Source organism: Glycine soja, chromosome 19 (assembly GCF_004193775.1).
Source record: "Glycine soja cultivar W05 chromosome 19, ASM419377v2, whole genome shotgun sequence".
NCBI lineage: Eukaryota > Viridiplantae > Streptophyta > Magnoliopsida > Fabales > Fabaceae > Glycine > Glycine soja.
In genome coordinates this window covers 8941575-8956502 of record NC_041020.1, presented here as the reverse complement: position 1 = coordinate 8956502, position 14928 = coordinate 8941575, and the positions used below count along the sequence as shown (strand labels likewise).

Sequence of the window (14928 nt, the reverse complement as noted above, 5' to 3'; positions counted from 1 at the left end):
ATCATAGCAATCAGAGACCTATTATAACAAAGAATACACAGAAACAACACATATTAGTCTATAGCAATAACAATAACCAAGCCTTATGTCATTAGGTGAGATCAGCATATTTTTTTTTATATCGATAAATGTTAATTTGTTACAATGTTAGTTTTGTTAGCAAAGGGGATCAATCCAGTGACCTTTCCCCTCTTCCCTTCTTCCTTAATCATCCAACACACCTCTTGAGGTCAGCATATCAGTTATAAGCATTTAACATAAATGATGTAACAACACATAATGCGCTAATACCTTGTTCTATGTGGATTATATGCATATGCGTCGGATGATGGAGCATTTGGTGCTGGGGACACTGAGGGAGGAGGGGTTGGTGGCTGATACTTGCCTGAGAACATTCAATAGTGAAAGTTTGTAAAGGAGAAAAATGGGACAACCAAGTAGAAGAAACTTGGAGGTTTTAACATGACTAACCACATAGAAGGAGATTCTATGGAGGTGGCTTCTCCTTAGCAGGGTTGGGATCAGCATCATAAACCCTCACATACAGCTCTTCACCTAAATACCAGCTTTGCAAGTTCTGTGATCTTAGGTTCCACATTCCAGGGTTGTCAGGGTACACATACACTGAACTCCACCCACCAGGGTACACTTGCACAGTGGAGCGAGCAATAGGATCATAAAGGTTATAACTTGATCGGGATTCAGGATTCCAATCTCCTTCCCCCATTCTAAACAGAAACATTTGTTATTTATCAACTAGAAAATTTCATATACAACAAAATATGCTTATGTGGAGCTACCAATGAACTCTAGTTCATAATAACATGTCAATGTACACACACACACTGTAACATCCTAGAAACTTCTACCCGGAGTTTTCGGAAACGATGTATTTTGAATGATTATATATATATAAGTATTATTCAGTGTATATGCATATATATGTTCTTGGTAGAAATAGGAGTAGTGGGGGCAAGATACGCGGGTTAGACTAATTAAGGAAGAAAAATCCATAACTGGGAGGTTATGGGTTAATTCTTAAGTAATTAGTCTAAAAATCATCGTTTTGCGTGCGACTTAAAATTTAACGAAACCAACCTCTGAACCACGCTCGGGGTTTTATTCTGAGCGTTTTGATATATATATTGCTTGCTTTCGAAAACTGGCCCCGACGGACGCAGAGAAACGCGAGGAACTGGAACCAGAGAAACGACACGCAAACTGAGGCAGGATTTTAGCGTTTCAAAGGTCATATTTTCTCACTTTTGTGACTGAGTATAGGTCACAATCAAAAGAGAAAGTGGGCCCTTTTTGCTCCAATCAAATGGAGACATGTGGCATAGCTTGAATAAAATAATAAGAAAAGAGGAAAAAGCCTTTAAAAACCAAAAAGCAACTCTCTCTCTCTTCACTCAGCAGAAAAATTGTAGAAGCCTTCTCTCTCCCTCTCCCTCACGTTGCCTTTCTTTCTCCCTCATTCTCCATTGAAGCTCCAAACAAAGCTTCAACCTTTGGTGCCCATTTCTGCTCCAAATCGCGAAAGGAGACCATTTTTGGAGTCGTGAAGTGCGTGGCTACGAGTGGGACTTCGAAATTTCAGGTTTGGGTGGACTTCTTTCTCTCTTAAATTTCGTGGGTATGGGGTTTTGGGAGATATGATGGGTAGTCTTGCTAGGTTTCTGCTGTGTGATGATTATTTGTGAAGACTCTTGTTGAAAGCTTGTTGAAATTGCCATGTTTGGATGAGTTAAACATACCCATTCTGTTTTAGGGTTTTTGTGATGATATTTGTGATGTTTATATGCTGAAATTGCTCATGGAAAACTGTTAAAGATGAAAGGTAGAGTTAACCTAGGGTTGGAAAGTGAGAATGTGGTGTTATGAGTGGAAAAAGAGTGAGGCTTTGAGAGTTGGAAGGCTAAGTCTGAATTCTCTGGTAAATGGAGGTTAAAGTGAGTTAATACTAGCTTGAAATGTCATTTAGGACTTGGGAGAAAGCTTGGACTGTGCTAGAGAGAAGAACAAATGAACAAAGTGAACAAAGAGCAATTTCTAGGGCAAATTGGGTGTTGAGGAGTCAAATTTTGATTCGGTGGAATTTTAGGTGTAAATTCAGTTTGAGCAAGTTTAGATTGATGATATGGACTTGTGTGAGGTGAGAGTTTGCTTTAAATTTACCTCATTCTAAATTTCACTTTTCAAACCTAGAAAACCCATTGAATGGAGGGGTGTTGGACACCTAGATTCTGTGTTGCTGTGCTGTAAAGCTTGATTTTGGGTTAGACATGATTGATACATGATTTGGGACTTGTAGGAATTGATTTGGGCAAGATTGGATGAGAGGAAGTGTGATTTTCGAAATATGCTCTTTGTGCAGATTTTGCTGTAAAATTGTGCAGCAGAATTTTGCACAAGTGCAGAAAAATCCATGTATTTGCTGGTTGTGGAAAGAGTAATGTAGAATGAGTGCTGAATGTTTGCTAGTAGATCCCAACGGTCAAAATGTAGGCTTAAGTACTAGAGACTTCCAGTAAAATTTTCGAGTCGATCCAACGGTTAACGAATCGGAACGAAGGAATTGTTACTGGGGTCTTTAAGTGAGAAAAGTTGTGTTTTGGTTGGTGTTTTGGCAGAGTTTTCTGCCTATGCTCTGTTTTGCTTGGCTGTGATAGCTTGTGCAGTTTGAACGTTGTTTTGCTTGGATGTTGTGGAAGCTTGGGAGGATTGATGGGGACCCGGTGTTGAGAGAAACGAGGATATGGGCTACGTGGGAGTACGTGAGCTCAGTTGGAGGTGGGCAACAGGGGATGGTGGGTTTATGCGCGCATTGTGGATGTGGAAAACTTGTTGTGCACCATCGCCCGACCGCCATCTAGTACCACATGTGATGGGTACCCCATAATCCTACAAGCTTGAGATGAGGAAGTGTTGAAGGGTGAAACTTCCTGCTTTTATTGTTGACCACAGAGTGGTACCTGGAGATATGTCGCGGGGGTCAGGAGACCTTGGGGACGTCAGGTGGGGTGCTATTGCCCAAAACCAAGCTTGACCAATCCCGACCCAACCCGGGCATAGTCGGTCAGTGAGAACCTGTGATGTACCTAAACAGGCGAGCTCCTGGCAGTCAACAGATAAAAGGAACTAAGACCACAAAGCAAGGAGGCTTGTGGTGGCTGGCCAGCTGTGAATTTTGTGTGATATGTGGATTATGGCCTCTGGTAATCGATTACCAAGGGTGGGTAATCGATTACAAGGCTTAAAAATGAAGACAGGAGACTAAGATGGTCTCTGGTAATCGATTACCAAGGGGTGTAATCGATTACCAGGCTTGAAAACGAAGTCAGGAAACTAAGGGAGCCTCTGGTAATCGATTACCAGCCTGTGTAATCGATTACACAGAGGGATGGGTCACTGGTAATCGATTACCAGGTATGTGTAATCGATTACACAGTGCATTTTTGCATATTTCATGTCCTGAGGCTGTGTAATTCAAGTTTAGCCTCTGGTAATCGATTACCAAGGCTGTGTAATCGATTACCAGAGATAAAAAGCCTTAAGATACTCCTTTTAATTGCATGTAGTGGTTATGAGACGCATTGTGTGCAGCGCAGTTAGATTCTTGTGAAAGAGTCTACCCCTTTCTCTTCTTTCTTGTAGATCGTGATGGCGGCACAGCTAATCCGTGATCGAGTAGAGATGGAGTGCCTAGAGGGAGCTTGGGAAACCCTCGAAGGCAACACGAGGTGCCGATTTCGGGGCACCATTCGATTCACGGCCACTTCTTTGGTGCATCCAGATGAACCTGCACGGACGCTTCAGCGCACGGTGGAGTGGATACTACCCACGCCTACACCCTATCGTCTAGTGGAGCCCGTCCAAGTGATCGAGGTAACGTCATCCGAGGAAGACCCTGAGGAGGATCCCGAGGAGCTACCTCCTGAGCTTGCTGTGGATGCTCTTGACTTTCTAGAGGGCGATGAGGACCCACTTCTTGAGGTGGATTCTCCCGAGGAAGTCATGTCGGCATCTGAGGCAGACTCTACGGAGGATAGTGGCCCGGGGGAGATGGTGATCAGCGGAGGCTCTTCATCATAGTGGACAGCTCTTCGGATTAGTTTTGTATACTTTTGAGGGTGGGTGTATCTAGGACTGACTGTTAGGTTTACTCTTTTGTTTTTGTATGGGTAGACCTGATGTATAGGAATTTGATTATTGTATACTTGTGGCTAAAGCCACCACTATGGACACCTTTGCTCTGGATGACACTATATATTTTGTAAAACTCCCATATTTTGGACAGCTTTAAATGATGAATGCATTTATGATCGATCTTTTTATTTGAAGAGAAAGCATTAGCAACTTTATTTGTAAAAGAGTTTATCGACCGTATTTTATTCTTTTATTTTCACGTGACGACCTAAAGTAATGGCTGGTACATTCTTCCTTTTGAAAAAGCAAAATAGTTTAGAGATTATGAGCGGTGAGAAAGAAATGACTCCGAATAGAGTTGTGAACTGGCCATTCAGGACTCTATAGTGAGGATTTTCCTTCTAAACCTTGTTTTGGTGAAAAGAGAAAGAAATGAAAAAGAAAAAGAAGAAAAAAAAAATTTACCATGGTTTTTGTTAATTAAATCATTACTATTAAACCAGTCATTATTTTGGGGACGCCACACACACATATATATATATATAGAGAGAGAGAGAGAGAGAGACAATTTTATATCATAATTTTGACGTGCCCTTCCAAATTATCTAATGTCATCGGGTATGGTCTTCATTCTACATGAACCTGACTTTATAGTAACACTTCTCAAATTAAGAAGATTACATGATCACTTACCCAACAACAAAGAAGCTATATCCATCCAAATGCCAAGTATCAATGATGTCTAAATTGTTTTCTAGCACTATCTCAGTCCAACCTTTATGCAATGCACTAGCTACGAAAACTCCACGCACGGCGTTAGCATTTGAAGTGTTCTTAGAAAAAGCATCAAGTTCATATACACCAGTTCTATTGGAAAAGAAATCAGCTAGTTTCAGTGGTGTATCTGGGATCAAGTAAGACACATTGTTGACAGAGTAGCAAGATAACCCATAAATAGTTGTTGTTGATGCATTTAGAATGAAAGTTTCAATTATTGTCACATTTGTTACATGGAACATTCCCTGGGGATTAGGCCTTGCAGCTCCAGTGGTGAGGTTCCACCTTCAATTCAAATAAACCCACAATGTGGATGTCTTGCATATGTTCTAAATGTGAACTCAAAGTTAGATTTAATTTTCATAACTGCTCAAAACTGTTTAGAGGCATTATTAATATTGCTCACTTTATAGTATGTTGACATTAAGCAAGCAAAGAAAGAAAATTGGAAAAACTCTTCTTTGGCATACAGAGCACCATTTTGTGAAATGCAATTACCTAATGGATTTTTCTTGGTTGATGGAGAATTGCATATCAAATGGATCTGGACCACTTGGAAGAGACCCAATAGCCGGTGTGGTAGAGTTGTCATAATGAAGCACAACAACACCAACAAGAGTGTTATTATTTGTGGCATTACTCAGTTTAGGAGAGGCTACTATGTAGTAATCAGCAATATTTTGGTTTGTTGTGACAAGAACTGAGTAGGATTGGCCTACATGAACATCAAGAGACTCCAGCTCTATTTGATTGAATAAAAACCTGTGACTAGTTGACAGACTTAACCACAATACACAATCTGCATCCAATTCACTTGCGGATACAAGTTACAATGCCTGAATATGGTACTTAGGATAACTGTTAAAAAGCAGAAGCAATTAAGCTTCATTCCCCTTTAATGCTATCTGCTTGAACCATGCTTCAGCAGGCTTTTTTCGCAGCAACTTGATATTTTGAGTTAAACTTTGATATATACATAAAAAATAGCAGAAATGAATAGAGCTAACTCCTTGAAATTGTATCAACTTATGGCATGAGTCTATGCTAGCTAGATCCACTAATGAAGCCAATACCTTTCTGAATCATTAAAGGTTTGATATATACCACTAGGTTAACAGTGCAATAAAAAACAGTACAAAATACATTTGTGTAATATGTCCATATATTCTCGAATCTCAATAGCCTAAGGTTGAGTCTTAACTCTTGACACTAACAACTCTTAACACCCCCTCAAGCTTAAGCATAGATTTTAATGATACCGATCTTGTTTACATCATAGCATACCCAACTCAAAGCCTTTGTGAATAAATTTGTAAGTTGGTCAATGCTTAACACCAAAGAACAAAAGGCAAAGAACACTAGGGAGCATAAACACGAAAACATTATCTTAATGGGTTCCTAAACGCATAATCAATGTATTAAGTTGTTACACAATTTTCCCATATCAAATGATGCGTTAGAAGCCAGTTTCTCATTAAAATGATGATAATGAAGTAGCGATGACAAAGAATAGATGGTCAAATATTCCTAAAATTATAGAATTTGGTTTTATCACAATTAACTAGTATAATAGGATTCTATTTTATATACATTTTCTGTTATTTTACCATGTTTACAAACATGTGTTTTTCAATGATTTCAAATAAGTACTTCGACAACAAATATCATAAGTGTGAATTATTATTCATAAGAAACAACAAATATGAGCATGTTAAAGGTGCCTCAAAATACTGTACTCACATGTGGCTTCATATATGTGCGTATTAGGTACATAAAACTATATGTCATTCTAAAAAAATTCTTTACAGCCTTCCAAGTTCCCTGCATAAATTAAAAGGAAAAAAGGTTAGCATAACTGTATAAAAACATAAAATTCAATTAAGTAAAATGCATTAGAAAAAGACATTTATAAAATATACACGACAAAATACCTAAAACCAAATTGCATGCAAAATCTGAAACCTAAGTATGGATACAACCTATAGTTTGTCTAAAGCTTAGGCAGCAAAAATTGAAATATGAAAAGTATTGGGAGTTGGATCTTGTTGGTCAGAAAATATAAAATTTAAAAATGTTAAAGAATATGCTTCTCTTCCCTTATCTAATGAAACACTGCCAAAAATGTCTTTGAACTTTTATAAGCTCTCCAAGCATCAAAAGCTTAAGAAGTGAGGGGGAAAATCAATTAATAGGTGGCGAAATACAAATGAAGATAGCAGCTTATTAATATAAAAGGTTACACCAAAATGAACTGCAATTGTCCAGTTTGGAAAGGTACAAAGTATAGGAGGAAACACCACTTGCCATTGAACAAATCAAGGAATTGTTGTTGCTTGTAGAATTTTGTTTTTTTTTTAACTCAAAAATCAACACTGTAACTTTTGTTAACTGTTAGAGTGTGATTCATTTAACTTGTTTTGAAGAGATAAAAGAGAATACCTATTTTCCAAAAAAAATCATTTGCCAAGCATGCACATAAGACAATTCCAAGACCTCCACTTAATAGCTTCAGCTCTTACTATTTGCATTTAATATAAGGATGCTGACCATATTTAATATAAGGCAAGTGGTTTGGCTAGTGGAAGTCTTAACCAATATCTTGAAAGAATATGTTCGTTGGAAAAGGAGTTTAGGAAACAAGCATCTTGGCCCCTTGTGTGTGCACAAGAGAGAACTTTACTTCCCATTGTAATGTTGCTTTATCTTTCTCTATTTTATTTTCCTAACTTTAATTTGAGTTTCATTAAAATATTGATTGAAAAATATATAATAGCCATAGTATGTATTCATAATAATGATAGTGTGTTGAATGTAACTAAAGTAATTCACTAATTACATTCCTAGTCTATTCACAAGAAACACAGTTGATGGTAGGTCTTGGGAAGGAGTTCAATGGTGGAGTTGGTATGCTTTGTGCACACAGTTGGAATGAATGAGACACACCTATTTTGTGAAATAACATATGTTGCATTTACAAGATAAAGTACAATATTTATATACAAGTACAAGAGAATAATCTCATAAGTTTAGGGATTAGACTCAATCCATTTATGGAAATAATCAAAAAACAATTCAACTTAAATATATGGGCAGTATTTTCATATATCTCTAATCATATTTGTCCCAAGTTGTCACGTGTTATTCTAGGTCCCTGCAAGGATTTAGTGTATTGGAGTATATGATAAAACAGTTTAGTTAGAGCTGTTAGGCATTCATTATGTACATGAATTGTCTCATATTATCTTAGATAGTTAAAATGGCAGCAACCTGGTCTTCTTTCTAGGGAATAGTAGCACAGACTACTCACCAGCAGCTTGTGATATCAGTCATAGGATCCCAGCTTTAAAATAGAAAATCTAAGATTACAATAGCAAACCTATATACTGTCTTTGCTCAACAATCATAGAAACAATTTGACGTGCTTTGTTTTAAGGATTACTTAAAGCTAATTATACTCATGCAATTATTTGACCAACCAGTTTTAGAAATATTTAGAGACCCCATTTTGGGCCAAACTCTGACGACCTCCTAAAAACTAAAAAGGTGATGCTAGTCATATTGTTTGACATGAGTGATTCCAATTTGGAATTTTCTATTCCGCTCATGAACATCATAATTATTGTTGGACAGCTCCAATTCTCAAAAACCCAGATAAAATTGTTTTAATTTCTAATTAACTCCATAGTCTTGAGCACTTGCAACACACTGCAAGAATGCAGCCCTTGCAGTGAGGTTTTTAATATATGAATGATAGTTTTATCTAAATTTTAATCAAGTGTGTTAGTATATGTCAATAAATATTATATATAATAATTATTAATGTTAATATATATTAAAATATTTTTATCTTCACACATCTCTTATATTACTTAAATTTATAAAAATATATTTTATATTCACACATGTTTTCATCTGATATTTTCCTTTTAAGAAAATTAAAATTTGATAATTCATATATAGCCATGTTTTATATTCTTTCACTTATATTCTGTCATGATCACTATAAATGGCTATCCACTTCTTCTGATTCTCTGTGCACTACTTTCTTTACTAGGACAACTCATGACCCATCCTTAGATGGGATATGTAGAAGGCAATGAATATTATACAACTTGAATCCCCAACCCATGAATATTCACCTAGAACCATTGTCCTTCCAATCAACCTACATATTTTCTTTCTTAATTATTATTCACATTCCCCCTTCCATAAAGCAATTAAATGTTTTGAAATGTAAGTTATTCCCTATTCTAAACTCTAAATATTATGCATATGCACATACAATATCACTTTCTTCTTTAATTTTCATGTTCTGATTTATTTGTATACATATGAAGTTATTTCAGATTTATCAATACATTAAAGTTATACAAATCTACTATTGAACCCCCAAAGTAAGTGTGTGAGTGTGTCCTTGTTGATGAAGGGGTCACAAAGATCCCAAACATTGTTTCATCGTCCCTGATGCAAAGAAAAGTTCACGCCAAAGATTGTTGGCAGGATACTGAAAGCAGGTGAGAAATAGGGTTTATTTTAGGTTGTGAACCATGGAAGTCCTGTCAATCTCACTTTTGTGAACCATGGAATTTCAAATTCATTAGAGTTAAAAATCACCACTTAAAAGATAATATGTACTTCCAAACATAAATGAAAATAAAAAGACAAATCAACGGAATCAAAATATGAACAGGAATTCAAGCAACAAACCCTATATCTTGTTAAACAAGAAAAGTTAGGCATCAAAGAACACGAACCTGGAAAGCGATAAATCTCCTTGTCGCAAAATACAACTAGCTAGGGGGTCCCAACCCAGCCTATGAACAACCAAGGGAGGAAGTTTCTGAAGATAGAAGTTCCTGAAAAAGTCAAAATTGGACAATATTAGTGCAACGAAAATACAATATCTCAAACCACCACACCCAACTCTTCATGCAACAAGGCCGATGTTACCTCCGTGAACAGTGTCACCCCGCAATGACCTTTGGGTTCTCAAAAGCTGAAAAACTCACTCAGAAACTCACTCACGAGCAACGTAGCGCGGAAAGGTTTGATGTGAAGGTTAGAAACTCACTCACAAGAAGCGCGGGAGGTTTCGTTCAAACGTACTCACGAAGGAGAAGGACGCGCGGGACCACTTTTATAATAGATACACCGGTGAATTTTTTTATAATTACAAAAATGCCCTTGTCTTGCCAAACGAAAACGTCCTTAAATATGTAAAATATTTACCAAAATGCCACCGCTCCTAATACAAAGCCGATCGTGTTGCGACCGACTTTGAAAGTACGTCGTAAAAAGCATTTATTTTAGTAGTGAGTCATCATTGGTCAAATGTGACTCTAGTTGTAAGGATTTGCTAGCAAAAGGAATAGTTGATGGCAGTCAAATGTTAATTGCAACAATGTTGAAAAAAAGAAAGTGCTAAAAGAAACTTAAACTTAAACCATTGATACCATGAAGAAATTGTATAATGTTTGTGTTCATTAGTCCACACAAAATATTCCTTTATTTATAATCAATGAGATTTACAAATAAGGAAACAAATAATGAGTAATAATGGGTATAATCCTATACTAATTTGTTGTACATATTTCCCTAATTACATAGAATCAAATAATATATTTGATAAGAGCCACAACTTTAATGAGTACCATGTAATTATAGGTGAAGAAAATTACCTTTATTTTTTTGCATCGATGAAAATGACATGATTTTATACATGCAGTTATTCTAGGAGAGGCCCTAGCCATGTTGATCACAAAATAAATACAAAGATGATATAAGGAGAAAACCCGGGAGAATAAGATCAAATTAGATTCAAATAATCTTATCTCAATCTTATTTACCAAAATTTTCTAGAATCCTTATTTGAATTTTGAAATAAAAATACATAAAATTGTGTTGTCGCGTGAAATTCAACTGATTAGATCAACTAGAAGCTCCAACATAATTCCAAAATAAAGATTAAGTGATTTGCATTGAAGAGGGAAACTTGTTCTCCAACAATGGATTTCCAAGTCGCTCCAAAAAGTGCTTGGTGTAGGTGAAGTGGCAAAAAAAGCTAAATTTAAAGTGATAAAAGGAAATTAAGCAAACGATAAAGATGATAAGGTTGTAAATTGCAAAAATAACTAAAAGATAATATAAATTGATTTGGATTTGAGTTGAAGGTCCTTTCATCTATTACATTTTGAGTATATATAGAAAAAAATCATCTTTCTTAGTTACATTGCAACTACTAAATCCATGATGTTAGGGTTAAGCATTATCTACTTGTTCCTTAATTCTAGGTCTCCCTTTCTATTGCCATGTCTTCAACTACTTTGACTCGGTCAAACAACTTCAGTAGCCCGTAGCTTGATTAAATTTAATTAATTAATTCAGAAAGGTCTCCAAAATCATTAATGGGCTTTGAATTTACTTAGACCCAATAAATTTTCTCAATTGGCAAACCCAAAATTGATTACCTTAACTAGTTGCCTAAATTTTAATTTTATTTACCAACAAATTGTCAATGTCATCTAATTTGTACTTGAAATTTAAAATAAAAGCACATACAACTATCAACACTTGTTTTCAAGTTGGTGCATAGATGTCTCACATGCCCAACTTATAAAGAATTCAAAATTAGGCCTAAACAATCTTTCTTAAGAATGTTTGCCATGTGGAGTAGGATCAAATGGTATGTAGGTTTGTCATCACAGCACAATTGAAGCTGGACCATCATGAGTTTATGTTGAACTCAATTTTATGCATAAATTTTTATTTTTTTTATATTTTTCGGAAGGGGCTAGGGGTGGCCAAGGACAGATAGAGAGTGGGGTGGCTAGGGGTTTGACCCCCCTTGCCACTTTTCATATACATAGATATGTATATTTTAAGTTAATTAATGAAAGGGTGAATTGGTTTCAAATCAATTTTAGACCCAATTGAAAACTTTTGCAATTTGCTTCATTTAATCCAGTTAATTGAAACAAGAGATTTAGGTGTGTTGCAAATACCTTTAAATTTCTTAAACACAATTAAACTTTTACACAATGATACAAAGCAAATATCAACCCACAAATGATAAGAAACTTAAACAATATGCAATAAAAGAGTTAAAGGGCACGAGAAAAAATGCAAACACAATTTATAGTGGTTTGGTTTCGAAGAAATATACATCCAATTGATCCACAATAACCTTACTTGGATCTTTCCACTATAATATTGGAGTTACAACCAAACTCACATGCAAATACAAAAATGCACTAACCCTTGAAAACCAATCAAGAATTACAAACCTACATGTAGAAGACCCACTACATGAACATAATTGAGTAACCCACTATATGAAAATGAAAAGATTCACAGATTAAGGAAAATATTCTCCTGATAAGTGAAAGTTGTGAAGATTTGAAAACACTTCCTATGTAGTATCAATTTTTCTTCATGATCCTATGCAAAGACCCGTTGATTCCAAATGTAAAAAGGAGTTTCTATCAAAAGGTGATGGCACTCAAAGTTCCTAAAGTTCTGTCAATGAAAAGTATACTGCAAAAATAAGAGAATAGATGTCACACTCGAGGTCCTTTGAAAAACTCATTTTTTTAGCCTCAGAACAAAAATAGTTAATTAAGCCATAGAGATAGTTGACTATATTGTTCTTTGCATCACCTAAGTTTCCTGAAGAATGGATAGTCGATTATATTCTCATGTAGTCTACTTGAAAAAACTCTTCAGACCCAAATAGTCGATTAGACATTAAGGATAGTCGACTAAATGGAAACCTATCTCAATTCTAAGATACAGGGGCCACGATTTAGTTTACTATATTAGCGTATAATCAATTATCTTGATGCAAAATTGCAGCTTAGAGATTTTAAAAACTAATTTATGAAAAAATCAATTTTCAAAAGCTAACCATCATGGATCAATGCAATGTCAATCAATTTGAGCATGTTGAATTACCTATCCTAGTCTCGGATGCATGTGTTAACATAGAGAAGAAAGGAGGCTAAGGTTCTATAACATTAGCAATTGTAAAGTGTATACAATACAAGGCACAAAATAGTAATATATATATATATATATATATATATATATATATCACAAAGCATCGAGAGTTTATCAGTCAGAAAATGGAAACATTTAATAGAATGAGATTTGGTGAACAAGTCAATAATTTGCATAGCTGAAGAAACCAAAGGAAAATTAATGGTGCCATGTTGAAGAAGATGAGGGAAAAAGAAAACCCTAAAATTGAGTGTGTTGAAGATATCTAAGAATATGAAGAATAGTTGCCAATGCACTTTAGTAGGAGAAACAACAAACTAGCTAATAACGTAGGTAATATCAAGTCTTGTAATAGTGAGATACACCAAATTGCCAACCATAGTACGATACAAAGTGGAATCAGGTAAAGGGACACCATCAGAGGAGACATATTTTACATTGAGCTCAAGAAGAGTGTTTGTTGTTCAAGTATCAGAAACACATACTTGTTCAAGAATGTTGGCAATATACTTAGACTAAGAGAAAAGGTCTCTTGGAGAATAGGCAACTTCAATCCCCAAGAAATAATGAAGAAGATCTAAATCCTTTATCTCATATTATCTTGTTATCTGTAATTTTAACTCTGCAATCTCATCCTCATCATCCCCTGTGATAAGCATGTCATCAACATATAAGGAGAGTATAATATGACCTTGAGGAGTGGTCTTTAGAAACAAGGCAGAATCATAATCACTAGAATGAAAACCACGAGATGCAATGATAATGGAGAACTTCTCAAGCCAAGCACGTGGAGCTTGTTTGAGACCATAGAGAGGCTTATTTAACTTACACCTCCCTAGATTATGAGAAATACCTAGAGGAGGTATTATGTAGACCTTTTCTTGGAGATCACCATTTAAGAATGAATTTTTAATATCCATTTGAAATATATCCCACTGACAAACAGAGGCAACTACAATAAGCGTTCGAATGGTAGTCATCTTAGCAACTAGGGAAAAAGTTTATGCGTAATCCATACCATATTGTATAGAAAACCCTTTATCAACAAGATGATCTTTGTAATGCTCAACTAACCCATCAAACTTTGTTTTGATCTTGTAAATCCAACAAGAGCTAATAGCATGTTTTCCTGGAGGAAGAGATACCACATCCCAAGTAGCTGTCTTATGTAAGGCAAAAAGTTACTCTTGCGTAGCCTATTGCCAAAGGGGATCAAGAATAACCTTTTTGTAGGAAGAAGGCTTAGACAAACTGTGAATGATGGTTAGGAAAGAAGCAAAAGAATTAGAATAAATGGAATAAGCAATCTAGTGATTAAGTGGACTTATGAACACATGAAGGATAACAAGGAGGAGGAGGAGGATCAACAACTGCAAGAGGTTCTTGGGAAGTCTTGGGGACATCTTGATCCGTAGAAGTACCAATCAACCTAGCAAGTCTCAACCTCAAAGTTATTTGGATCATGGCTATCCATGGGAAAAGGATCAATGTAGGTGAGATTAGACCTTGTAGGGTTGTGAGAGAAAACGTGAATAAAATGGTATGTGCTCAAGAAAGACAACATGACGGGAAACATAGAGTTTTTGGGTGGTAGTATCATAGTAACGATAACCCTTTTTACCATCTTCATAACCAAGGAAGACTCAACTACGTTCTACCCGTGGACGAAGAACAAAATAAGTAGAACCAAAAACCTTCAAAGAAGAGTAATAAGGAACACAACCATACAACTTTTGGAAGGCAGACAAACCTGAGGTAACAGAGGATGGGATTCTATTAATAGAATGGACAACAACAAGAACAACTTCACCCTAAAACTCACTTGGAACTAAGGTAGACAATAGAAGAGAACAAACGATTTTGACAATATGACGATGTTTTTTTTCTACAACTCTATTATGTTGAGGAGTGTAGGTACAAGAAGTCTAATGAAGAGTGTCATCAAAAACAAGTAATTCACATAATTTATTAGAAGTGTACTCACCACCCAAATCACATCGAAAATAC

The 14928-nt window shown here is 35.9% G+C and overlaps 1 pseudogene; it reads right to left on the bottom strand.

Annotated features, from left to right (window-relative positions):
* Positions 1–466: 466 nt before the first annotated feature.
* LOC114398576 lies at positions 467–13901 on the bottom strand (annotated as a pseudogene).
* Positions 13902–14928: the final 1027 nt, after the last annotated feature.